This window comes from Ictidomys tridecemlineatus, unplaced genomic scaffold, assembly GCF_052094955.1.
Source record: "Ictidomys tridecemlineatus isolate mIctTri1 unplaced genomic scaffold, mIctTri1.hap1 Scaffold_160, whole genome shotgun sequence".
In the NCBI taxonomy this organism is placed as follows: domain Eukaryota; kingdom Metazoa; phylum Chordata; class Mammalia; order Rodentia; family Sciuridae; genus Ictidomys; species Ictidomys tridecemlineatus.
Window position 1 is genome coordinate 213,476 of NW_027521401.1, and position 26,700 is coordinate 240,175.

A 26,700-nucleotide genomic window follows, 5' to 3' on the forward strand; every position below is an offset into this window, starting at 1 on the left:
TCATTTATTATCAAATAGCCAACATTTTTATGTGAAAATCATCAGAATGGCCAATTCCTGCTGGAAAGAGGCACAGTTTTTCAATTTTTCCCCCCAAACTGCAACTTCAGAAAATATGTAAGAGATGTAGCAATTAACCTACATGCACATTTATAATACTAGAAAATGGGCAGCTAGTTACATTAAAAGACAGGATCTGATAGGCCCAAATTGCTTAAAACATCACAGTTATTGAAGATATACCCCAGGGAATTTGAGAAACCATTTAACAGATGAAAGTACATTTTAAAAAGTCTGACCTTACAGGCAATCATAAAATGAATCAAAACAGTGCTTTCCCCCCCCTGAAATGTACAGAGCCCATCTGTGTCTAATCCAGTAATTATAGACTGTGTTCAATTACCTTTTCAAACTTGGAGCAGACTGGAGACTAGGCAGTGAACAAACATAGGGTTTTGTCTAGACCTCAATTGACCACAGTCTAAAACTTGAATTTATATCTAATTTTATTTTTTGTTTTGTTTGGTAGTTCTTAAAGGATTCATTTTGCTACTTGGTGTTTTACCTTCTTGGTTGTAAGATACTGCCTTTTTGTATCACATAAGTTTTTGTATTGGCTATAGCTTATGTTTAATCAGATGTTTGTTTTCTAAATACATATCTTTTATACAAATCAGTAATTTGTGCTGGAGAAAAAACTGCATGGGATGGGGGAGTCCTGAGATTTTACTGTGAATAGTAGTTTTTACAAGTAGCCTTTAAAAATGTTGCTGCGGACTGTACTCATTTTTATGTGCTTGGAAAAAATAATTTATTTTCCTTTAGCTTAGAAAACTATACTTTTGCTAATTATCAGTTATTTTGTCTGCTTTAAGAGATGTTTTTAAAAATATGTGCAAATTGTTAAACCATATTTTTCTCTTTCATCAAGTGTGTTACATCTTTTTCCCTATACATTTTTTTTGCATTTGCTAATTAGACTGGCATCCAGTATGAGGTAAGTGTATTGTATTCAGAATCCATTTCAAACAATTTCTTAATAAAGTCATTTTATGATTGGATGAATATTTGAATGAGAGTTTACTTGAACTGCCACAGCAATTCCAGATTTTTAAATTTTGTCCAGGAACTGTAGCAATTCAAGTTTTTGTTTATTTGTTTGTTTGTTTTTACAACACAAAGATGACCACAAGTTTTAAAATAACCTATGAAGCATCAAAGCTCTTTTTCCTCATTATTATTAATAATCATTCACATCCCAATTAACATTGGAAATAATTGTTTAGAGATATTTATTGGAAGTTTCATTACATATTAGACCATGAATTTTTCTAGAAATATTACAACCATTCCTAGTGTGTTATGTTATTTTTGAATAGTTTTATTCATTCAGGTCTCATCCTGCTTTGAAAGTTTTAAGGACTTTGTCACTGGGGAGAAAAGCAATTTTATAAGTGGTTATATGAATGTACTTTCTGGGAATTGTATACAGAGAAAATGAAACTTAAACAGGGTTACAAGTACCTTATGCTGCATGTTTCCATGAGGCGTTTGCTTAAGAACACTTGGAGAATGTGATTCTTTCCCTCTTTCCTGTGCCCATATTTTATGACCTACTGCTATAGTGTCATTGGATGCTTCTTAGTATCTTCACCAAGAATGAAAGTTAAGCCTTCCTAACTAGTGGTGGGAGAGACTCTTAGGAGCCGCTCTTAGCCAGCCCTTATCTACTCCGTAGAAAGTGCTTTTGAGTCTTTGTTCATCCTGTTCCACAGACCAGCGCTCCCTGAGTTCCTGTATTCATTACCTAACATGTGAGTACCTCCCTCAGTGGTTTCATTAAACCTGTCTTTGCCACTTCTGCTGGACTGTAAGCTCCTTCAGATCAAAGCCTGGTTGGTTGTTATGTTCTCCCACCATAGTCCAGCTTCACACCCAGTGCTAGCTCGTGGCAGCCACTCCAATTGTTGACTGAATGGGGACAGAGTGGATCACCCATTCAGAGTTCCAGGTCAAATTGAAGGACTGTTAAAAGTTAATAGTCACATTTAATAACACTTAAGGAATCTTTCTTTTTTCTTTTTTTCTTTTTTGGCTATAACCAAATAACTGAAAGATAAAACTTTATGTTTCCACTCTAATTTTTTTTAATGTTTCTAGGGACTGAACCTAGGGTCACTTTATCACTAAGCTACATTCTCAGCCATTTTTCTATATTTTATTTTGAGACAGGGTCTCACTAAGTTTGCTGAGTCTGTCCTTGTGATCCTCTTGTCTCAGCCTCCCCAGTAGCTGGTCTATAGGCATTACATTCTAAATTTAAAAAAATGAGAATGATAAAATAAATTTTTTTCATGAAGTCTCTGTTTTCCATTGATTCTACAGTGTCTGTTGCTGTTCTTGACAAAAAGAATTTATTGCCTAACTTATGACAGTTTTGTGCAACTGCTTTTCCCATCTGCAGGAAGAAGACTGAGAAACATTTCTCTGATTTGTACAATTTTTCCTGATTCACAGAGAGACCTTGCAGAATAATCAGTTGATAAACATTTTAGAACTTGCAGTGCTTCCTTCACTGCTCCTTGATGCAGTGAAGTTATACAAGTCCTTGGTGTTGTGAGTTTTGAAGTGTGAGGTTGCCGATCATGTCTCCTTGAGGCTGGATTCTCTTCCACAATGGAAGGTGGACTCTCAACACTTCTCCCTCCAGTATCAACACTTACATATTCGCCTGTTTTTCCTCCTCAGGACTTCAGTGTCTTTATCATAGCCCTGCCTTCAGTTGAAAGGGAGAGGAATCATAACATTTATAAGAGCAATGATTGAACATTAGTCTTCTATTGAAAATAAGAAATTGGTAGTTGTCTAACCCCATCACCTACCTGCCAGTTCTTATTGTATCAGCAAGGAGGCATTCCAGACCTGTGGCTTTTCCCTGAAGATGGACATGCTTAGTGGGTTAAGAATCTCATTGGCCATTCCCTTTTGTCAGGTATCTATTAAGATGTAGGAATGTGATTTTTACCAACTTGGGGATTTTGGAAATTTTCAGTGTGCCACATTTAAGTAATTGCACTGTGGACTTTGAAAATATTGCTATTCCTGTGACTTGGTCACTGAGGAATGTGGTCCCTGAAACCATAACACCAAAAGATCCAGGAACAACCCAATGAGGGCTTTGGCCATTATATCAGAGACTTCCACAACGCAGATTGAGATGACAAGGCAGGTTTGAAATCTCCCACTCTCTTTTACTTCTAGGGTTCTTTAAACCTTATTCTATCTTTGGCCTAAGATGGGAGGCAGTGTTTCTGAGATAAGGTTTCCTTCAGGTCTTGGAGGGTCCTTCTTCTGGAAGTTAGCAAATGAATGGGCAACCCCTACACACTGGCTTGCTGAAGGCAAAGCAGAAACTGGAGATCTAAGTCAAAGTCCACTTTCTTTTGAGCCCCACTCGTAAGGTATAGGTGCCTCTTTAATTCACATAGAACATAAGTGCTGGGATTTGATATTGAAAAACCCAAGGAAAGGTTTCCTATTTCCTGTCTTCTGGCATAGGGAAGTTTAAAAATTTTTAAACTTATATTGCTTCATTCCTTACAGTATGAATTGAATGCAATCCTGTCTGTTTGATATGTATATCATCATATTCCTGAATTTTATTCTTGAACCCAGTTGGAAAGTTTCAAGGTAAACATTTGGTTTTCTGTTAGCCCACAAATTGGGCAATGGTTGTTCAATTATGGTCTTCTGTTGATTGAAGCATAGTCACATGTTGAAAGTATATTTTGTTAGTATCCCACAAAGCATACCAACTGTCAGTCCTTTGTCATGTCTGACTGTGAGCATTGTATAATAATAATAATCCCAAATTTCATCGGTGGATTGCTTCAATGTGTCATCCAGAAATCACTTTAAAGTCTATCAGTGAATGAAACCTCCAGCCATAGATTTTATTTACTCTTTTTGCCCACTTATTTAAAAGTTGATGGTGGTCTCCTGGTGGAATCAAATGCATCCTGGAGTACCCAGCCCACAAACTGCATTGGGCAGAGAAAGCAGATCAGTTTGTTATGAGGAAGGACTGTTAGTACTGTGATGTTTGCTGGATGTTGTCCTTACTGGTAGTATTAAGTGGTTGTGGTGGGTATCTATTGTTCTTTGTCCCCAAGCCACCCTTCTGTCAACAGTGGCCCTTCCTCCTTTTAGGAACAGATCCTAACTCTGACTTTAACCAGGTGGTTCAAGTAGAAGCCACTGTGTTCCCAAATAACGTTTTCTACCCTCCAGGCCATGGAACTGGTACTGGACTTGAATCAGGCCCTGCAGGATCCTTTCCCTGGATATTTCTGAGCTGGAGTTGAGACAGAGCCGTTCTTTGTCTAGCAGCCTGGATTTTAACAAACAGAGCCCAGGAGCTGTTGGTGGCCATTTATCATTGCTGGGCTGCACTGAGAGAGTTAAAGCTAAAATGCAGAGGAAACAAGGACTAGGATCAAGGGAGACCTAGAGGTCTGAATGTCTGCTTCCATTTGTTTCAGAGACCCAGCTCTATTTTAGCCCTTTACTTGTTTGGATCATTTAAACCAGAGGTTCTTAACTCGGGGCGGTTTTGCCTCCAGGGCCTTTGCCAGCATCTGGAGTCATTTCTGGTTGGCATGGATAGGAGCTGCTACTGGCAACTGGGGCCTGGAGGCCAGGGTTGCTCCCAACATAACTATACTGTACAAGATACTTCTCCCACAGCACATTCTCCACCTCCATACAAAGAATTATTCAGCCCAAAGTGTCAATGAGAGTCAAGGTTTGTTTTAATTCATTCTTCACATATTCCGTAGTATCCACTGAAATCTCCCTGGGCCCTTTTTTTGAATGCTAGCTAGAAATATTTCTATGCAGTAGGACCTTAGCTAACCTAGAGGTATACATGAATGAGTTGTGGAGTGTTTGGTGATTGGTATACATTTCTGTTCCGTTTTTAAGATTTCTTAACATTTAGCTTTCCTAATATGCAGATCTCCCATCACCCAGGTTTAGGAGGACTGTTGATTTGCCTACCATTCAGGTTCAGGTAGATATTTATATATGCCCTAAAGTTTAAACCTTTTGGAGTAAAGCCTATTCATAAATTGCTATTAGGATCACATCCAAAATATGCTGCCTGCCATATGATTTATTTTAAGATCTACATTCAGTTCACATAGAAGGAATTAAATCACCATGTTTAGGAATAACTGATAGAAGTCAAGTGTTCAGCTACAATGAACAGAGTGCATCTCTCAGTGGCATCAGTGAAGCATTGCTGCATCAGTATTGCCACCAGGTGCTGCCTCAACATGGGCTGCACAAGTGGAGCTCCTCTTTGAAACTGTCAGCATTCAGGGTACCTTTGATTCACCTTCTGGTTCATGTTCAAGCCATAGCATGGATTTCTTGTTGGACAAATTGATGCGGAGAACATGAGTGAATGAGTAGACATCGTAGATCTGAGCCACTGAGCCGGGGTCTGCAGTTAATCCCCTAGAAGGACCAGAGTCAAGGTTATTGACATTTTACACAAAAGCTTTTTAAAATTTTCTGAAAACTGACTAAATTTTTTAAAACCATGAATGCAGATTCTCTCTGTTTCTCTTCTCCCTGCCTTCCATCTTTACTCTGGTTAAATTTAGAATTAAACTAGCAGAGGATTTTGAGAAGTTGGGTTTCCCCTCTGCCTCTTTCTTCTTGACACATGGTTGACGTACAGTAGGTACTCATTAAATGTTTGTTCATAAAGTGATGAATAGTGATTTCATCCAGCCCCATGGCTTTAATATTATCTGTAGTCCAGAAACTCCCAAATTTATATGTCTATTACAGGCTTTTCTTTCAAAGTCTAACTTAGAGACCTGTATCATCTATGAAATCTGAAGGTCTCTCTACATCCAAGTCTTTGCTTAGATGTCTGCTGTAGAGTCTCTGCTGGTCATCACTCATGCAAGGTACACACCTATCTCAGGGCCTTTGTACTTGCTGTTCCCACTATATGAAATACTTTCCCCCAGATATCTGCCTAGAGATATGTGCCTGGCTGACTTTACCTGCCCTTTGCGAAGCATTTTCTTGCCTGCCATCTTCTTAGTGAGACACCCTGACACTCTCCTTAAAATTGTAATTCACTTCCTCTCCTGCACTCTGCTTAGGTCTCCCTCACCTTGCTGTTCTTGTGTTCCAACTCTAATAACACACATCACCATCTAGCCTCCAACCAGGGCCTCACCTACACACGGGGCAAGCACTCTACTCATGAGCCACACTCCCAACCCTTTTTTACTTTTTTATTTTGAGACAGGGTCTCCCTAAGTTACCCAAGCTGGCTTTGAACTTGCAAACTTCTGAGTTGCTGGAATTACAAGCATGGCCCTCATGCCTGGAACCATCTAATATATTTTATTAACCTTCTTCTTCATTACTGTAATTTTGTTTTTCATGTAAATGTAATGATGTAGTATGTACCCTTTGCAACTGACTTCTACTCAGTTTGACTAAAAGAATAATGTCCTTTCAGTCCCTTCAAGGTAGGTAGGTGTGTGTGTGTGTGTGTGTGTGTGTGTGCATGCGTGCTCCGGGCATAATGGCACATGTCTATAATCCTAGAAGTTCAAGAGGCTGAGGCAGGAGGATTGCAAGTTCAAAGCCAGCCTCAGCAACTTAGTAAGGTCTTAAGCAACTTAGACCTTGTTTCAAAATAATAGCTTAGTTGTAAAGCACCCTGCTTCAATCCCCAGTACAATAAAAAATATGTTTATCAGCAGTTCCTCCCCCTTTATTACTGAGTAGCACTCCATCCTCTAGTTATCTGCCATCACTTCTTGATGGACATTTGGGAATGTCCAGTTTTTGGCAGCTGAACTGCTACAAATATTTGAGCATAAGTTTTAATTTCTCTAGGGCAGATACTTAGGAGTGACACTGTCAAGTCATAGTGTAAGTGTATGTTTTAACATAAGAAACTGCCTGTGTACAAATGTTCATAGCAGTATTATTTATAATAATCAAATAGTTCAAAGTCCATTAACTTATGAATAGATAAATAAAATGCATATCCATCCAATGAAATAGAAGCAGGAAGTAGATGGTTGCCTATTGCTGGTGCCTTAGGGGGAAATGGAGGGTGACTACTAATGGGTAGAGAGTTTTTTAGGTGGTGAGAAGGTACGAAAATAGATTAGGGTGATGATTGCACAATTTGTGTACTAAAAAACCACCACATTGTACACTATAAATGGGAAAATTGTGTGCTCTATAAATTAAATTTCAGTAAGGGTGTAGTTTTAAAAAAAGAACAAACTTGCTAGCTTATTTCCCAAAGTGCATACTATTTTCTATTTCCTCCAGCAATGTATGAGAGTTCTAGTTGCTCCACATCCTTACCAATGCTTGATGTTGTCAGGAAAATAAAATTTTAACTATTTTACTAGATGTGTATTGCAGTTTCTAAATTAGCATTTCTCTAATGGCTAATAATGTTGAGCATGTTGTTTATGTGCTTTTTTTTTTTTTTGGTTCTTGTCATTGAACCCAGGGGCACTTTACCACTGAGCCACATCCCCAGCCCCTTTTTAATTTGTATTTTTAGACAGGGTCTTGCTTACTGAGTCACTTAGGGCCTCCCTAAGTTGCCCAGGCTGGCCTCAAACTTGAGATCCTCCTGCCTCAGCCTCCCAAGTCACTGGGATTATAGGTATGCACCACTGTGTCCAGCTTGTTGACCATCTTTTTTGTGCCTGTTTTCCTTTTTTAGTGAAATGTCTGTTTGAGTCTTTTGCCTCCTGTTAAACTGGGTTGTTTCCTTAATTTTAAGTTTAGAGATTTTTTACGTATGCTAGATACAAGTCCTTTTTCATATGAAATATTTTTGGAGGCTCACAATAAGCTTGTCTTTTTATTCTCGTAAAGTAAATAATTCTTCGGCTGGGAATGCAACTCAATGGTAGAATACTTGCCTATTGTATGGAAGGCCCTGGGTTTGATCCCCATCTCTGCCCAAAATAACAAAAGCAAAACAAAACTTCTTCATGGGTTTCAGGTTCTGTTTACCACATATCCTCAGTGCCTAATAGGGTACCCAGCACAAAACAGATCAGTTAATGTCTGATGGATGGATGGATGAATTCCTTCTTCTGAATGATTAGTAACAGATTTTTTTTCTGAGAGATAATAAGTACATGAAAAGTGAACCTGAATAGTCACTTTTTTTTAAGAGAGAGAGAGAGAGAGAGAGAGAGAGAGAGAGAGAGAGAGAGAGAGAGAGAATTTTTAATATTTATTTTTTCAGTTTTCGGCAGACACAATATCTTTGTATGTGGTGCTGAGGATCGAACCTGGGCTGCAAGCATTCCAGGCAAGCGCACTACTGCTTGAGCCACATCCCCAGCCCAATGAATAGTCACTTCTTGATTGAAATGTTTCTTTCCAGTTATCTCTTTAGAAAAAAATAAAAATTAAAAAAAAAAACAAGTGAATCCCCAATAGAGTTTATAGAGCATAGCATGAACGAGCCTGATTCCTTGGACATTTCACCTCCATCTCTGAGCCTTTACAGATGCTGCTCCCTCTGTGAAAGCCCCCTCCCCACCCACACACACTCTGGCTTGCTCCTTTTAAAATTGTATTTCTCAGCCCAAACATTTCTTTCACTCATTTATTCTAGATCCCAGGACTCTCAGAGTGAACATGACAATCACATTCCTTCTCTCCTGAGGTTTGCCTCTGCTCCTTCCGCAGACTACATTGGAAGCTTCTCTTTTATGCTCTCCTAGGATCCTGATGCTTTCGAGTCACAGAGCTGTATTTGTAAAGGTATTCTTAGTGTTTTTCTCCCTACCACATTATAAGCCAGTGACTTTTAAACATTTTTGTTCTTGTATCTCCCAGAAGAATTCTGAAAAGAAAAAAAAAAAAACAGGTAACACTCTGACATCTTTCATTTTTCCCCATAAATTTAAATAGTTGCAAAGAATATAATTTCTAGCATACTATGAAACTTGACATTTTAAAATGAAACTTTTTTTTCATTCATTTAAATGTAGCCCATGGAATCCAGATGTCATAATTTGTTAAAACTCTGACAAAGCTTTTATACAGTTGTAAATTTTATCACTTTTTCTTATGAAACCCATATTTCCTTTTTGTTTGGAAATTTTTCATTAATTATTCTATCATACTTCTGTGCAGCAAAAATAGGTATGCAAGTTGAAGCTTAACTTAAAATAAATTCCCAGTGGTGACTAAAAGACTCCAAGTGTTCTGTATTGAGTTACCTTTGTGATTATTATTGGTGCACATAAATTAAAACAGAAAATACAAGCCAGGCACAATGGCATGTACCAGTAATCTTAGTGACTCAGGAGGCTGAGATAGGAGAATCTGAAATTTAGGAGTAGCCTCAGCAACCTAGTGAGACCCTCAGGAACTTAGTGATACCCTGTCTCAAAATAAAAAAATTAACGCAAAGGGCTGGGATGTAGCTTAGTAGTAAATCAGCCCTGAGTTCAATCCCTAGTACCAAAAAAATTACATAAAAAGAAACAAAAAATACATTATTTTGTCAGAAAAACCTCTCAAGGCAATGGATAGACTCATCTTGTTTTTCTAAGTAGAAAACTTAGAAAATTTTTCTAAGTTGCAGGTGGACAAATAGTACCTTTTTCTGGAATGTGAAAGGGGTCAATATCAATTGCACTCTTAGTTTTCTTGTCTTACATTAGCACTAAGAAGCCTTATTTGCATAAATAAGGAGCTAAGAATGGAAGTTGGCAGCCTAGCTCTGAGAACTTCCTCTGAGTACCAGATCAGAACTATCATCAACTCTTTTTTTTTCTTTAATGATTAGTCAAATGGCAACTCAGATCTTTCTTTCATTTTGTTTAATTGAATAAATTGGTAGTTCCTGGACTTGGGAAAAGATTTGTTGTCAGTCATTAAAGTCACCCACTTTCTCATCTTATCCAGGAGTGTCCCATGTCCCTTTGTCCAAGGTGTTTAGACCAGGATAGTGAGCACAGTAAACCAGGGCTGGTGTACTGTGTTTCTTTCCTGGAGTGGGCCAGGGAGAGAGTGTTGGGTGTGGGAAAGTCACCCTGCAGAACTACCTTAGTGGAGAGGATGGATGTGGGGCAGGAGGGGAGCTAGACTGCAGTTCCCTTGAAATTATTTGTGCCAGGAACACTTAGCAATGGAGGATCTACTTGCAGGGATGTCTGTCCCCCTACAGGGTGGACTGCTGCTGAAAGCTACACCAGAGCCAAAAGTCGTGTGTGTTGTTGTTGTTGTTGTTGTTGATGACCACAGTTTCCTCAACCAAGGTATGGTGCAAGAACTCAGTAAAAAACTTTTTTTCTTCACTGGTATTAAATACAAGAAAAAACTTTCTCTGTAAAATTTGACTCCAAATCTATAAACTTTTCATTTTCTTTTGAAAAGATATAAAAGAAAAAGTATTTTATTCCTGAAAAGTCTTTTATGCTACGAGATTAATTTTCAGGAATAAAAATGTTCTTTTACAAGTAAAGTTTTTGTCGATTCTCTAGCTTCTAGCTAACTTCATAGTAAAGCTGTTTTCTCTAAACTTTATTTTCTCTGTTTTCCTACCTATTTTGTTTTAAGTGACTTTTACTGTTTTTCAAGTAACAAGATTCTATTCAAATTCTCGATTAAAACAACATTAGGTGTTTTTAGTACTTTTCATACTAATGTGGTTTTTATACAGTTTTAAAAATTCATGTTGTCATTTGTTTTCTTTCACCTTTGGTATTTTTAAGGTACCAGGTAGGTAAGTTTTACCTCATAGAGGTCTCTGTGTGATCAAATAAGTATATTGTTGTTGCTGAGAAATATGTACTGCAAATTGGCAGCTTCATCTTTTTGTTGATGTTCAGATTCTTTATGTTTATTAGTGTCCTGGAGGTTTCTGTTTTCTGTAGAAAATCTAATGCAGATTTTTGATTGCCTTTTAAAATGCTGCCCTTCTCCAGGAAACCTTATCTTCACTATAGCATCTGGTTTGCTGTGAAGTCATAATTTTGAATCAGAATTTCCAGCTGTGGCATCTAGTTTTATGGAGCCTGAATTGAGAATCAAAAACTAGGTTATATATTTAAATACCAGAAGGAAATGTTATCTTCTTTTTATGAAAGAGTGTGGCAGTTGTATATAAGTATTTTTAATTTGCAAGGTTATTCTTCATGATCTGCTCCAAGGAAAACAGGTAAAGTGACAGCTGGACAGCTCTAAGTGAGCAGGTCCAGTTTTGTCCTTCTGCTAGTGTCTATGAACCTAAACATGTGGTGTCTGCACACAAAAGAAGAATCATAAAATGTCAGAACTCTGAACAGCCTGAGAAGTTATTTCATCTGACTTCCCTCATTTTCCAAATGAGAAAACTGAGGTCTTAATTTGCCCTGCATAGATAAAATGGTTACTAACTTGAGGTGAAAGGAGTTAGATTTTCTCATGGTTGGATATACACATTTTATACTACTCCCAGGAAAAAACTGTGGTGCAGTTTAAAACAACAAGCACAGTGGTGCATGCCTGTAATCCCAGTAGCTCTGGAGGCTGAGGCAGGAGGATCATGAATTCAAAGCTAGCCTCAGCAAAAAGCAAGGCACTAGGCAACTCAGTGAGATCCTGTCTCTAAATAAAATACAAAAAAAAAAAAAAGGCTGGGCATGTGGCTCAATAGTTGAGTGCCCCTGAATTCAATCCCTGGTACCAATAAAATGAAATAAAATGAAAATAAACTGTACCATCTGAATAGGGGAGGGGAGGCCGGGGCAGCACTATTGTAAGACCATTGCCTTGTGCCCAGGATTGAGGCAAACAGGACAGGAAGCACTTTGGCAAAATGCATCAGGATTTTAGAATGCTTCTCTCTTACTTTGCAATTGCTCTTTTTAGTCTTTTCCTTAATGAACTACAAATACAGAAGAAGGTTTAATGTACAGAAATACTCTGGCATAGCAAAATAGATATTCTTTATAGCATATTTAGTCCTTGTGAAAATTTAGAAGAAACAACTTGGTTGTCTAACAACAGATAGTTAAATTACAATAAATTTTAAAAATAATAATAAATCTAAAAAATTATTGATTTATTTTTATGTGATGCTGAGGATCGAACCCAGTATCTCACACATGCTAGGCAAGTGCTCTACCACTGAGCCAGAAGAATTTTTAATTACATGGGAAAGTACTCATTATGGCATTAAGAAAATAAGTAGAATATAGAATTGTATACATAAGGTGGTTTCACTTATATAAAGGATATGCATAACCTGGATAATAATACAAGAGCTAATTTCAAGGTGATGTTGTTATGGGTAGTTTTTATTTTCTTTGTATTTCGTGTGTTCTATAAATTCTCCACTGTATGCAGAAAATAAGGTTTTAAAAATTTAAAATACAATTGAATAGGTAAGGTTTTATCTTTTCTTTTTTAATAATACAAAGTGACAGAAAAGTAGTTTTAAGATCTTACTGAAGATAGCATCATTGATATGCAGTCCCTGAAGCCTATGCTTAGGATCACTCACACACACACACTCACACACAGCTGCCCCACCTCTACCTGCAGTGCACAGATCTCACTGGTGTGAAACAGTGAGCCATTTGTGGGTTAAAGCCAAGATAACTTATTTAATTAGTAGTCATTTTATTTGAGAAAAAAAAAATTAAAGTCATTTTCCCCTCTTGAATGAGCACTCCTTTATTCTTTCATTTAACAAAGCATTTTAGAGTGCCTCTAGTTAGTTTTTCTGACTCAAAGGTAATTTTCTGCTGTTGGTGATTCTCTGCCCAGTGATTGTTGAAATTTTCAACAAATCTGCTTGCCAGAGTATTCTGTTATACAGGTAACTTGATACAGGTCCTATTCTTACCTGGTTTAGGTTTAATAATTAAGTTGGGTTAGCTATTAAATAATGAATAGTTTTGTAGAAGCTAGACATGAATCCCCATGAACTTGAAAATGCTGCTTTAGTCAGTGCTGAGGTTGGTGAGTCCATGCTGCTGTTTCTTTGCAGCACACCATGGTCAAGCAGCTGTGTAAATTAAGTGCTGTTTTTCTAAAAGGTAAGCTTTTCCAGAGTACGGTGTGGTTTTCTTTGCTTTTGGAATTCTTTGAAAAAATCTACGAATATTTTGAAGTCCTCAATTCCACTTTATAATTTCAAATTAATAACTTCCTACTACTGTAATTTCATACGTTTTATACTACCCCCAGGGAAAAAAAGTACTTACTTCAGATTTCTTATATTGATTTCAGTTGGTCTCATTCCACATTACAATTATGGCTTTCCATTCCACAAGGTATGGTTTAGAGTTGTGTTTCAAATTTGAAATGGATCATACATTAATAAAGCTACTGTTTTTAATTTGAAAGAAAGGATCTTTTAAAGAAAGTTTGTTGGGCACTGGGATAAAATTTTGGAGTGTTTGTCTTGTGTGAGTTCATGATGGCCTCAGGGTGTTACTTTTCTGCTAGGAAGTGGCACATTAGCTTCTTCCTTTGTCTCTTTGGCCCAGTTGTAAATTTTGTTCCCTGTGCACCAAGGGATTCTGGAGCTGGAATGTGCTGTGGAGGTTAACCTCCTGCTGTGTGCAGAACTTCTGGGAGGCTTTGTGAACCAGGCCAGGTCTTGTTCTTCAAGGCCTGTGGAGTGGAAAATGCCATTGTCCTCTCAGTGTTTGGCCTCTCTCTGGTCCCCTCATTGGAAACCTAGATCTTTTTCTTAGAATTCATATTTCTTTCTGTTTGCCTTATATTTAGGGGTATTAATTTATGCCCATATAGAAACTGTTTCTGATCCTACCTCTTAAGGGTCTTGAGTAACCTGTATTATATGAGCTGATAATTTTGTTCTGTCAGTGAATTAATATCACAGCACTGTTTTCCTTTGGGAGTTTGTGAAGTTTTTAATTTTGGATTAAACTAATGATTTAGATAGTCCAAACGCATGTACTTACTTTTATTTATTCAGTAAATATTTATGGGATATCCTTAAGCTGATGATTGAAGATGTATCGGCAGTAATATTATTATTTCCAAATTTAGGGAAGACCTATACAGATGAGTTGCAAATTTCTGGTGAAAAACAGTATGCATGGAGGGAGGTTCTGTGGAATGAGAATCCCTTTTCTAGAAAAGAGTGATTCATTTTGGGCTTCCTAATGAATATTGTTATGAAGGTCTTACATGACTTCCTTTAGTAAGTAGGAAAACATATCTGCCCACTTAGTGCAATTAATAACCCTGCCTCTTTTATACCATGTACCTTCCCATGCAATCACTTGTGAGTACACATTCTCTGGCCCAAAAAGCCTGGCGTCTTCTGACATTCGTATGTATAAGAAGATAAAGTTAATATTTGCTCAATTCCATAAGAACAAGACAAATTTCATTCTAGGTGTAGTTGATGGATCTCAGGAAGGTGTGACAGAGGGAACCAGCAAACAAGTTTGTCCTTGACAGAGTTCATGGTTTGTTTTCTTGACAGTTGAAACATGACAGGCAATACAGACAGTACAAAGGAGCAAATTCCACAACCAGGTTAGCTGGGTTATGATCCGCTTCTGGTACTAACCAGCTGAGTCACTTTGGGCAAGGTATTTAACCTTTTTGAGCTTCGGTTTCCTCTGTATAAAATAAGGGATGATGAATTCCCCTATGTGTAAATTAATAGCAACCACAAAAGGTCACTAATGATAATTAAATGAGGTAATATTTGTAGGACTAGATGAAATTGCCTGTGCATAATGCCACAAGAGTGCTATTGATATTTTTTGGTATTGATTATACCAAATAATAATAAAAAGTAACATTATTGATAGTTCAGGGCCTGATCAGTCAATGCTGATGAATTGAGTGGTGACATTTTCCCCTGAGTTTTTCTTCACTGATGGTGCATTATAAACATCTTAGAAAATGGAAGTCTGTGCTCCTCAGTGACATATTATCAGTGATTCTGGGAATTTAGCCTTAGCCTAGAATTGGAGGTCAAGCTGTGCTGGGTCCATCCCAAGGAGGCCTTTTTGTACAGGTACTGGGATGGGAGAGTCATCATGCTGTCACAGCTCCCCTGGCTCTGGAGCTTGAGGGCATTCTGGCAAATATGCTCTCTGTGGCCAATCTAGAGCCTAGATTCTGAGCCACTCTCCTCAGAAACTGCTCTGGTTGAGACACTGGCTTTGTGGAATTCGATTGTGTCAGACATGAAGCAGCTGGTGCTTTTGCTATGTAGGCACTTGGGTGAGGCTTCCTTTCAGGTTCAGGCTGCTGGTCTTGGCAGTGTGGGAAGGAGTATCCCCACCTCCTTGAGGACTTCAAGTCAGATGCTTCCCACACACTGCATCTGGCTCTTTCAAGCATCTGATTTTTTTTTTTTTTTTTGCATCCTAAGTGCTCAAGTCTTGCAAAATTTTAGTCTCCTCGATGACAGGATGGTATACTGTGACTGGTAGCAGCCCTCCCCCTCCGGTTGGGTAGAATAGCATCATAAGTATCCTTGAAATGACACACAGAAGCTACTGATTTTAAAATAGCACAAATATCCCAGACCTCAGCTTTTCCTCCCTAGTACAAGCTTGGGCGGGGCAAGCTCAATGGTGACTGAGAAAGGGGAGAGACTGCAAGGCTGAGACTGAGGGATGCGCCAGGGGATGTAAATTTAGGAGCCCTTAAAGGTGTGTGATCTGTAGGCCTCTGTGAAGGGTTAGCTGTACCAGTTCAATAGGAGACAGTGGTGAGCTATGAGGCCTTAGCCTGACTCACAGACAGGGATGGTCTCCTAGCCAGGACAGCTGGCTAACATGGGGACTCCAGCTGTAGGATTGCACTGGAGTAGCAAGATGGGATGAAGACCGAATAGTCCCCAGTGATTTTTGGATACCTTTTTGCTGCGTAGACCCTTCCTCCCCCTTAGCTCACCACTGTTTAAGAAGTCAGTCCCCGTCTCAGTTAACAGTGACCTGACCAAGTCTCTCTGAGTCTGTTTCTTCATGTTTAAATGGAGCATGTTATATTACTTGCTTTACCTTTCTTCTTGGAATATGAAGAATAAGTGAAAAAATATTCACTTTTTTGAACATATATATGGTAAAGAGCGCTTGATGAAGAAACATTATTTAAGGAAATGAAATAAGACCAGAGTATAAAACATTGAATCATCTGATAATCATATAATTTCTCATTTATTTTCCTTACACTTTAGAAGTGGGTGATTTTTAGAGCCCCCGGTATGATAATACTACAGAATTTTGTCACCTACCTTGAATTTTAACTGCTTCCATTTTTTTAATGCTGGGATACTGTAAGAACCTTCTCTTTAAAAGCCAAACTTAACTGTTTTAATTTATTTAGCAAAATTCAGAATTCATTTATCTAAAATTGAATTTCATTGTGTCATTTTTGTTTTTAAAAATTTGGCCTGGAATTGAGAGGCTGGAGATGGACTAATATAAGATTGTCTTTTTGTTGTTTTTGTGTTTAACCATACAGTTTAAATATATAAGAAGGAAAGTACAAAAACTTCCTTCTTGTGTTCCAGGATTGTAAGAGGACATTTTCACACCATGGGCTCACAGAGATTCCTTCCCTGGGCCTTCCAGCATTTGCACAGCACTTACTCTGTGCCAGACACTTTCCTGGGCCCTTCGCATTTCACATACCTTATGAGGTGTACTCTGCTGTTGCCCTCATTTTACAGATGAGGGTACTTAGGCCAAGATAGAATAATTTGGAAATGACAGTGCAGCTCATGAATGTCAGAACTGGTGGATCCAGATTGCCTGACGGCGAGGTCCATGCTTGGCCACATTCCTGTGTCTCCTGCAAGAGTTATTCTCAGCCTGGCTTATGCAGAGAGTCATTTGGAGAGGGATCAGCTGGGAGAGCAATACATTTTACAAGGCTTTGCATGAGACCTTTTCTGCTTTCGAGGTCAAATACTACTCCCTCCATTTTCTAGTTCAACATAGTCTCTCCTGTCTCTCATTTCATGGCACTGTGGGGCTCCTGTGGCCCTTTGCAATTAAGGACATATAGCTTATACAGCTTTATAGTTTAGCCCCATAAGGCAGGCACTGGGGAGAAAAGAACAAGCTTCCTACCTTTGCATATCTTGCACAGTGCCCAGTGGAGCACACTCAACATGACTTGATTATTAATTTGTAGTGTGTGATTCCATATGTTGTTGCTTTGCATTCCAGGAGATTCCATAATGTCTAGAAAAAGCATGGAGAGTCAAAAGGACAGATCTAGGTTTGTTTTTCTTATCCATGAAATGAGAAAGGTATTAATATAAGAGAGTTATTGTGAATATTAAATGAGATATGTAGAAGTTTGGAATATGCCTTATAATATAGTAAGTGGAAAGAAATGTTAATCCTTTCCCTTGCAAATGGAGCATAGTATTCGCAAGATGTGTATTTGAAAACTTACTTGAAAATATCCTGTTGAGTTTTCAGTCAAATGCAAGAAGCCATGGAATTTTTGGAGCTAGACTAGACCTTAGGGATCAGGAAATACAATCCCTTTGTTTCATATGCAAGAATTGAAGCTCAGAGAAGTTACTTGATAAGGTTACACGGTAAGCCAAGATGTAGTCTTTGTGCAGAATACTCATTCAATACTGTGTACAAGTAAATGGTTATAAATGCTTTCTTACTACTGTAACTTATTAGCTTTTATTCACAGTGTTTGCATTATCTGTCACCTCAGTACACTCTTGTACAACTTTGCAGACTTAGATTACCTGACCCCAGTGTAAGGCTTTGTCTGCAAGAGAAGATTCTAGAGGGGACCACCATGGAATATATGGGGTTAATAAGGGATAAGGAAGGAATATATGTTTACCTTGTTGGGGTTTTTTGCATGGGAGGAAGAAGATTATAAAAACTTAGTCAAAAGCCCATGAAGCGCTTTCCAGTTTTCAGTTCCTCATGAGGATAGGGCTCTTGCATCTTTCATAAACTCCTGCATGTGTAGGCTGACCTGGGGGAAGGTGAAGACATTCCAGTGCTACTGCCACTAACACTGACATTTTGTTGTTGCAGCCATTGTGTGTTAAAAAAATTTAACATGGCATTGTGCTTTGAGATTATTTTAAACTATCACAGATGATATTTTTTATTGGTATGCTAGCATAGACTTTATATTTCTAGCATTGTTGATTAATTGAATTAAAGTGAAAATGTGTGTGTGTGTGTATGTGTGTGTGTGTGTGTGTGTGTGTGTGTGTGTGTAAATTTGGGAACCAATTGCTGTGGAAATGCATAGACTACAATGAAGACAGTAAAAACTGTCATTTGAATCAAAATTCCTGATTTTTATCCCACTATGCAAACAAAAGCCCCTTTCACCATCAAGGAATAGCTTTTTGGACTATCAAAGTGAACGTGCTGTAGTGTCCTTAAATACAGTGGAAACAACCTACTCTTGCCATTTATAAATTCCGCACCATTTTCTGTCCCATTCTGCAACTCATTATATATACCAAGATGTCTTAATCTTCTTAAGTGCTCAGTAAATTTTTCCTTCGTAGGACTGTGAATTTAGCCATGTGCAATGGAGGAAGGAAATACCCATACTTCTCCCCAAAAGTGGGGTAGCTTACAGAAGGCAATGGATGCTTACCAGTGCATAAACTTCTGTGGAGAAATACCTGTTTTGGGCCTCTTACCTAAAAGCAGAAATATTTGTAGTTTGGACGTTACTTGGTGTGTACAGTGTGTTAAAATGACTACTTCACAGGTATTTAAAATTTGTTTTATGATATGATCAACAATAGATTCATTTCCAAATGGGCAGTTTTTAAAAATATAATGAGAATCAGAATGTGACTAACTTTTAAAATTATTCATTATACAGAGAAAACCCAAAGCTACAGATTTTAAATCTCATGAAACTTTATTACATTTGGTAGTCTACAGAGTTCCTCAGCATCTGAATTTCATAAACCTTGAAAACTGATGTTTTAAAATGTTTGAGGGGTTTGTCTTTACCATCCCTCACATGCATGTGTTCTTGAAAAGAATGGTGCACGAGAGCAAGGAGAATCTCCCGGGCTTCCTGGCCAGGTTTTAAATCAGAAATAAACTTGTTTTAGCCACTGGGTGATAAGAAGAATTAAGAATATGTTTCCATTGCAGTACATGTGAAACGGAAAGTAACAGTCACCACCAGAATGGCACATGGTTGGATCTTCATGGGAAGGAACACTGAGTGAGACATGCAGTTTCCTAATAAAAACAAAGTCACTTCTGCCATGAGTGCTGCTCCTCATTGTTATTGTTAAGTCATTTTCTTGTTTTTTTCTTTTTCTGCTCTTACTTAGATGATCTACAAATACTACTTGGATCCTGTGTGTTTCACTTTCTTTTCTTATGGAAAGTTTTCAGTGGATATAGTCTCTGAGCAAAATCTTTCCAACAAAATATTTAACTTTTTTTGCACACAAATTTAAGAGCCAGCTAAATGTGTTTGATTAGTTTATCACCGAGTACTACCTTGAGTTTAAAACAATTTTACTTGGTGGAGAATTCTTTCTGTTTAAAAGAAGGTTCTTATTCCTAAGAGCAGAGCTCTGATTTTAATTAAATAAGAACATTTTATGCAATTTTTTCCCTAAAGCTTAAGACTAATTTCTATGGTTACTAGGGATATAAATCTCTAGATTGCTTTAAAACAAAGATTTTTGTTCAAGGGAGAGTTGACAGCTCCCTTTAAGAGGAGATATTACTTAATTTTACTTTCCTAAATTTAAACACATAAAAATGTAAAATAATTGTACTCTAAAATATCTGAAATTGCAGGAAATAGACCTCATTTTGAAAATGAACTGGGATTCATGACTGGCAAACTGTGGTGTGATAGACTTCAAACCAGGATCTCTTTTCAGGAGACATTTTTTTAATGGTAAAAAAAATATCTTTTTTTGTTGTCATTATTATAGACTTTAAAATGTGTTCATTCTATCAGGAAACATTTCTTTTTAATTTCATTACCTTTAGCTTATTTTACCGTGTGGTTGCCTTAAATCCCCTGTGAGAAACAAGTTTCTGGCTCTAGAGAGGAATTAATTTGTGGATTACCACAGATACTCTTTAGACTGTTTGTAAATATTATTTAAAAAAGTACACAGCTTAGTTTTTTAAGCAGCATAGTTTCCGGATTTTACTTACCCAAAGTGGACTTCCTCTTTGAGTAGATAATGTGAATTAGTAAACTGTTCCCAGGTTAAAGCTTTGTCATATTTTAATAAATATACTACAAAATGTATGGTAGAGTCAGACACTTCAAGGAAAAGCCCTCATCTTTTTCAGTAAATGAAATTAATGCTTATCCTTGTTCCCACATTAATATTTCTTTTGCTTTTTATTTATTAGTTTTTTTTAAATTGGGCCTTATGTAGTAAAACGTACTCGTTAGGAGAAGCCAAATTAGACTTATAAAGTATTCAGACTAAAGTTTTGATAGAAATGGCATTTATATGTGATATGAATGGCATTGAGACTAGATGTGCTTGTTAAAACATGTCTGCCTGACCCAGGAACGCTTTGCATTAAATGAGTTTATATTTTGAGAGCAAAATGGGGGAAAGGAAGGCTACTTTCCCTCCTTTTTTTTTTCTTTATGAAATAAGAAAATTAAGTTGAATGTAGATATTGAAAGTACTGCAAGCTGAATGTTTGACCAACAAAAGTAAACAGTGATTATTGCAAATGCACATTTGGACCAATTTGCTTTTATCTTCCAAGCGAAACATTTCCCACAGTTTTTGTGGGTTTTTATTTAAGTTGGGAAAACTTGGGAAGTTTGTGTGAAAGTATAAATAAGTTTGGGAAAGTCATGATTAGAGTTTGATAATAAACATGCAAAAGCAAATTGGGAAACTATATTAAAATCAGATGCAATGTTTAATAATGTTTTCTATAAAACTTATTCTCAGAGTAACAGTGATTTATGTGGATTTGGAACAAAGGTTTTGACTGTAATTTAAAATAAAGGCTAAATATGAAATTTTCAACACGGATGATTTGTTGTTGTTTTTCATATCAAAGAGCTTTAGTGATTGTTATAGGAGTGTCCAACAATGGTCGTTTCAAATTTTGAGCACAGAAATCACATATATTTATAGATTCCATTTAAAAAACAAGATATTTAGTTTTTAGTAAAATTTAAACTTTTTTTTTTAAACCACAAACATATATGGGAATTCTGTTTTTGGCATGGAGGAAAAAAATTAGTTTTGTTTAATTAGTAAAATTTACAAACATATAGAATCTAAATAAAAATAAAAATTAAAAACCTTAATCTGTTTTGTTTTTAATGTAAAAGTTGTTGAGATTGGCTTCATATTAGCAAATTGGCATTCAGATGCTTATGCTCCAATTCTTGAGGAAATTTGTCTGTTTTCTGTTTTATAAATTGCTTATAAGTACAGGAAAATATTGCTTTGCCAAGTTTACACATAGGCATTTTGAAATAGTAATGTTAACATTTGATCAGATACTGACTGTTGAAAAGCTTCTGAAGAATTTCCTAAAGTTGTAAATTTTGACTTTCTTTTCTTTAGTGTACAACTGTGTGTCCCTTAAAAGTGTTTGGGTATTTGTTGTTTGTGGTGGGGGGCAATTAGTGTTAAATTTTGATGATAATTTTTATTGCATATAAACTGATATGTGATTTTAAATGAAATTCATTACTATGATAATGAATGCTATTTTTTGTATATGTGATGTATCAAACACTTTACCTAATAAATGATCTGAAAAGTTGTTAAAAGGAATTTAAATTAAATATACTTAGTTTATTTTCAAAGCTTTCAAACTGAGTTCTAAATATAAATTTCAAATATGGGCCTTAAAATATTTTGTGTCCAGTGAAATAATAATTCTTAAGAGTATATTGAAAGTGTATGATTTGATTCTCAAATTTAAGGTCTATAATATACTACTCAGGACCTAACAATTGTTTTTCTAGTGGTTTTTATCAATATTTTTTCCTAGCAAGTATTTTATTAGTTACTAATTAATATATGCTATTTTGAACATATAAGCTACAATTTTTTATCAGACAAGCTCTTATTTTGTGAAGTATATTTATTAGTAATTTGCTCCAACTTCTTTAAATTCTAGAATCCACTGAGTTTTATATGTTCTTTTTTTTTAAGCAAAGAGGATGTTAGAATGTTTTGTAACTTATTCCTTGGAATAACATTTTCTGCATTTGTGTGGGAGGGTACTGAAGTACTTAAAGTTACATGCCTTATTTATTCCATAGGAGACTATAATGAGAGAAAGGAATCTTGTCTATCATTCATGTGTGTGTGTGTGTGTGTGTGTGTGTGTGTGTGTGTGTGTGTGTATTCTATAACATATAACCTCCCTTTTTTTGCAGACTGGGAATGGTGGATTTTGCGGGAATCAGAACAGTTGTCGTTGGTCGTGGCGATCATACTCTGCACTTTATTGCTATTCACTTAGTTGACAGATGACTTTGGAGGCAAGGCTGTATATTTTGTTACCAAATGCTTTTCTTAGAGCTTCATGATAAAATGAACATTCATTCTTTTGCTTTTGTTCTTACTAAAAGAGAAAAGAAATAAGTTTGAATGGAACAGAATTCTTCTGCTTCTGGTTTTGAATGTTATCAAAGCTGTATGCTCTGTTGAGTGTAAATTATTGGCATCTATCACGCAGTGTACAAGTGGAAGGTCTGTCCTCCCTTTGTACCACTCTCAGTTGCTTTTGCTGTTCTCTTGCTGATGCGAAGCAGAAACTGAACAAGGTAACAGTTTTGATCGTGAGATTAGAGGTAGCCAGGCAGACTGTCTCCTGGCTTTTAGATATCCTTGTAAGCTCAGGCCACCCTTCCCCTTGTTTAGATATTACTTGCTCTTTTGAGTTTCAGATTACAGGAGCAATTGATCTGCATGACCTAACTTAAGAACTTTAACTTTGCAGTAGAAACTTCAACCAAATGTATATCCTCAAGAGACAAATCATCTTAAAACCAGGCTGTTGTCATTTTGACATACTGTACTACTTGGAGGAACGATGTGGTGGAGAGCACCACCTAGTGAATGGGACTTTTACTTGCCGCAGTGGGTAAAAGATTAGAAAATTGGTCTGCACTGGTGTAACTCTTGCTACTTGGCTTGCAAAGAAGCACATTTTTGTGTTGCTCCTAGCACATAATTTTAACCTGGGGTCAGGATTCCACGAGAGCAGTTTTGATTCTTGTCTTTATTTGTGGCTTTCTCACTGCTACTAGGCCTTGCTGTCTTAACAAACATTTCCTCCTTATATCTGATATTATAATTCAAAGAAAAAAATATTGTCTTTTGGGGCAGTGTTCGGTCTTTGAGGGCTTCATGTTTTTGAGTGCTGGTGTTTAACTTCAGCGATAGACTACCCACAAACCTCATACTGCCCTGCTAAGCACTCGCCTCAGAGGAGGAGGAGTTAGGGCTGACTGTGAACCATAGGTTATAAATTGCTGACTGCTTACTAAGAGCATGTGTGCCTTTGTAAAAAACTATGTGAAAAAATTTCATATATTTTTTTTAAACTTTAAAAATCTTTAACACTTCATAACCACCAGAGTTTAAATATGACAGTTCTTTAATGTTCATTTTAGAGTGACAAATCCCTGATAAAATATATCACTCATTCCTTTGTTGCATGTTCCTAGACATTTGTTGAGCTAGAAACTGTGCCAGTTTTGGGGAATCCAAAATGAGCATTACATAGTTCTTTTTGGACTTAGAATATTTAAAGAATCTTTTAATTCTTCATCACAAAAGGGAGTGAACGTATTCCTGGAATGTGGAATGCACTATAATAGATTACTTGGTATTTTCAGCCATGGATTGGAAGAATTTAGAAGATGGTTAGCAAATGCTTTTTTAAAGTTGATGGATTCATTTTTATGAGTTTGGAGTGTGGTAGGTAATAGAAGGCTTTGTAGTAACTCTTCTCTGTTTTAGTCCTTCAACTCAAGTTTGAGCTTTAGAGAGCCAAGTTTGGAGGCACACAATGAAGAATCTAAGAGCAAGCTCTGGAGTCGATTCTGAAATCTATTCTAGACTGGGACCCTGACTTTCCAACTTATTAGCTGGAGGAGTTTCCTCATCTATTTTCTGATTTGTTGTGAGAATTTAATAAAATAATCAGTGCACAGGCTTAATACAGTGCCTGACATGTTAAACACGTTGAACACTAGGTATTTATCGTGACCCATGACTCCATCTCTCCCTTCTTTGTGTGCTGTAAGGCAGACGTATGAGTGGCCATCACGTGTACTGTCTTGCCCCCCACCCATCCCTGAGAGTGGCTGGCCAGTGTTGTTTCCAGACAGATTCTGCCGGCTGCCTTCAGGGCTGCACTGAATTGCTGTGAGTCAGAGAGCCTTGACAATTGAGAATCTTAAGTACACGGGGGCCTTAGAATCATGCTGAAAACTTGGGAAGCATAAACAGGAGTAAAAAGAAGCCAACAGAGTTTCCCTGTAGGAGCTTTCAAGTTGAAACATCAAACATCATCTTGGAATTTCTGAGCTGAAAAGCATCTCAGGGATCTTCCCCATCTGACCTTCGCAGCATGAGGATGACAAAGCTCAGCACAGCCAGAGAACAGCTCAGAGTCACTCTGGGCCTAGAGGTGGCATTCTTGCTTCCTGCCTATCTACCACTATAATTTCAAGAGAGAAAAAAGCCCCCTGTGGAGTTCAAGTAGGAGCAGCCATTCCAGAATAAGCATGTAGTAATGAGAAGACTATTCCGTGGAGCAGAGACCCATACTGGGAAAAAGAAAGACATTAGGAGCAGGAGGAAAGATGTAGAGGAGGTCCCTAGGAACCAGTTAACTGATTAACTTGTGCTTAGCAGAAGAGAATACCTGTTGGCAGTGAACTCACTGCCCACCAAGCACATGCACGCTATGATGTGACAGTGCAGCAGGGCTGGAGAACCCTATTCCCTTTACAAGTTTTATTCCAGGGCCTCTTCTTGTAAGAGTATCTTGCCTCACTGCTAATGACTTGAGCATCTAAGAATATGCATTTTCTCTCTTATCCTGACTCCTAAACTCAAAACAGCCATTTTCTCTGATAAACATCTGAACAAAAAGCTGTCTCTTCCTTCAAGGGGACCATTGAGCTTCTTTGAACTTCAGGTTTCGTTTGCATTGTGTGTGCTGTCCACCATAACACTCTGTTAACCAAAGTCATGGGAGACCATGGGTTTCACCCAAGCTCCTGCACTAGGCTCCAACAGACCAGGTCAAACCAACATGGGGTCACTCACGTTAATGCCACATAAGCAAACTGAAATTTTAAGGTGGATGAGTTTTTCTTTTATATAGGAGATTTCAGTCTGAGTATAATAAGGAAGTCCCCTCTGCTTTAACCCTTTTGGAAAAATGACCTAAAGTATTCTAATGTTAACCAAGCAGTCATTTGATTTTATTATTCTGTTTCCTTGTTTACGAAACACATTTTCCTGCTTACACCAGTGGGAGCTCTCATTCTCTTTTGCACAGTAAAGGCTGCCTCTTAATAAATGGCAAGTTCCATCTGTAAATAAATTTCTTATAATTTTGTCAGTCATCATCATCTGACAGCTTAGCTTACCACAAGGTACAGTTTGCCTCGTGGGTGAAGAAGAAAACTTAGAGTGACTGAGCACCTATCTTGTACCAGACACAGGGTCAGAGTCCTTACAGACATTATTCTTATTAACAATTTGTAGTCACTTTCCACAGCCTTATTGACCCAAGCTTACACCTGAGATGCGACTGGAAGAGGCTAAGGAAACTGGCCCAAAGTCACAACACGAGTAGGGGGTACAGCTGGGAGCCATCTGGGTCAGTTGGGCTGGGCAGTTCATCCCTTGTGTGTGCACCCTCCACACACAGTCTCGAAACCAGACAGGTCCTGGACTAGACATGTACAGAAGTGTGAAGCCACGGCAGACCCGCCCTGAGCTACCTACCCTGCTCTCACTCATCCCCATCCCTGTTCCTCAGTACCCTCTTAGTGCCCTGGCCCACACTGGGCCTGGCATAGTCATCAAATGGACAAATGAAAGGAAGGCATCCAAACACACAGAAGAGATGGGAGTGATTGTTGACCAGCATGGATCTGCAAAGCCCCATACTCCCGCCTCATTGTGTGCTTTTAGGCCTGTAGGAGTGAAGAGTGTTTGATTCCAGTAGGCAGTAGTTATCAAAGACTCTCTTGTGATATTTTTGTGGAGGAAAGATTTTAAAAATGGACTGCTAGGGTATCTAACTAGTTGATTTTCCACTGGGAGGGGTCTGGAGAACCAAGGCAGGGGGACAGCCAGTCACTTGCTTTATAGTCTATGCACCTTCCAGCCTTTGTTAGGCAAATTGAAAGGGCAGATAAACACTAGGAGTAGACAGAACTCTGGAAATACAGGGAATGCATTGAGCAATGCCAAATAAATGCAGTTTGGGGGATGCAAATACATAATTAGATTATAATATTTAGAAAAAGTTGGGGCTGGAAGAAGAGAGGAGAGGGGTTGAATGTGTGGTAAGCAATTGATTTTTCTTCAGGTTGAAGAACGCTACACCAGTTTTAAAAAGGAAGCTGTACTGAGCTTCATGAGGAATGCAAGCACTGTCTTGGACTGCT

General features: G+C 37.6%; 1 long non-coding RNA gene across 1 annotated transcript in view; it reads left to right on the forward strand.

Annotated features, from left to right (window-relative positions):
• The first annotated feature begins 12,974 nt into the window (after window positions 1-12,974).
• LOC144372756 (uncharacterized) overlaps window positions 12,975-26,700 on the forward strand; it is a 137,489-nt gene continuing 123,763 nt past the window's right edge. Inside the window, exon 1 of the long non-coding RNA XR_013432655.1 lies at window positions 12,975-13,112. This is a non-coding gene — a long non-coding RNA (uncharacterized LOC144372756). The remainder of the gene's footprint in view (window positions 13,113-26,700) is intronic.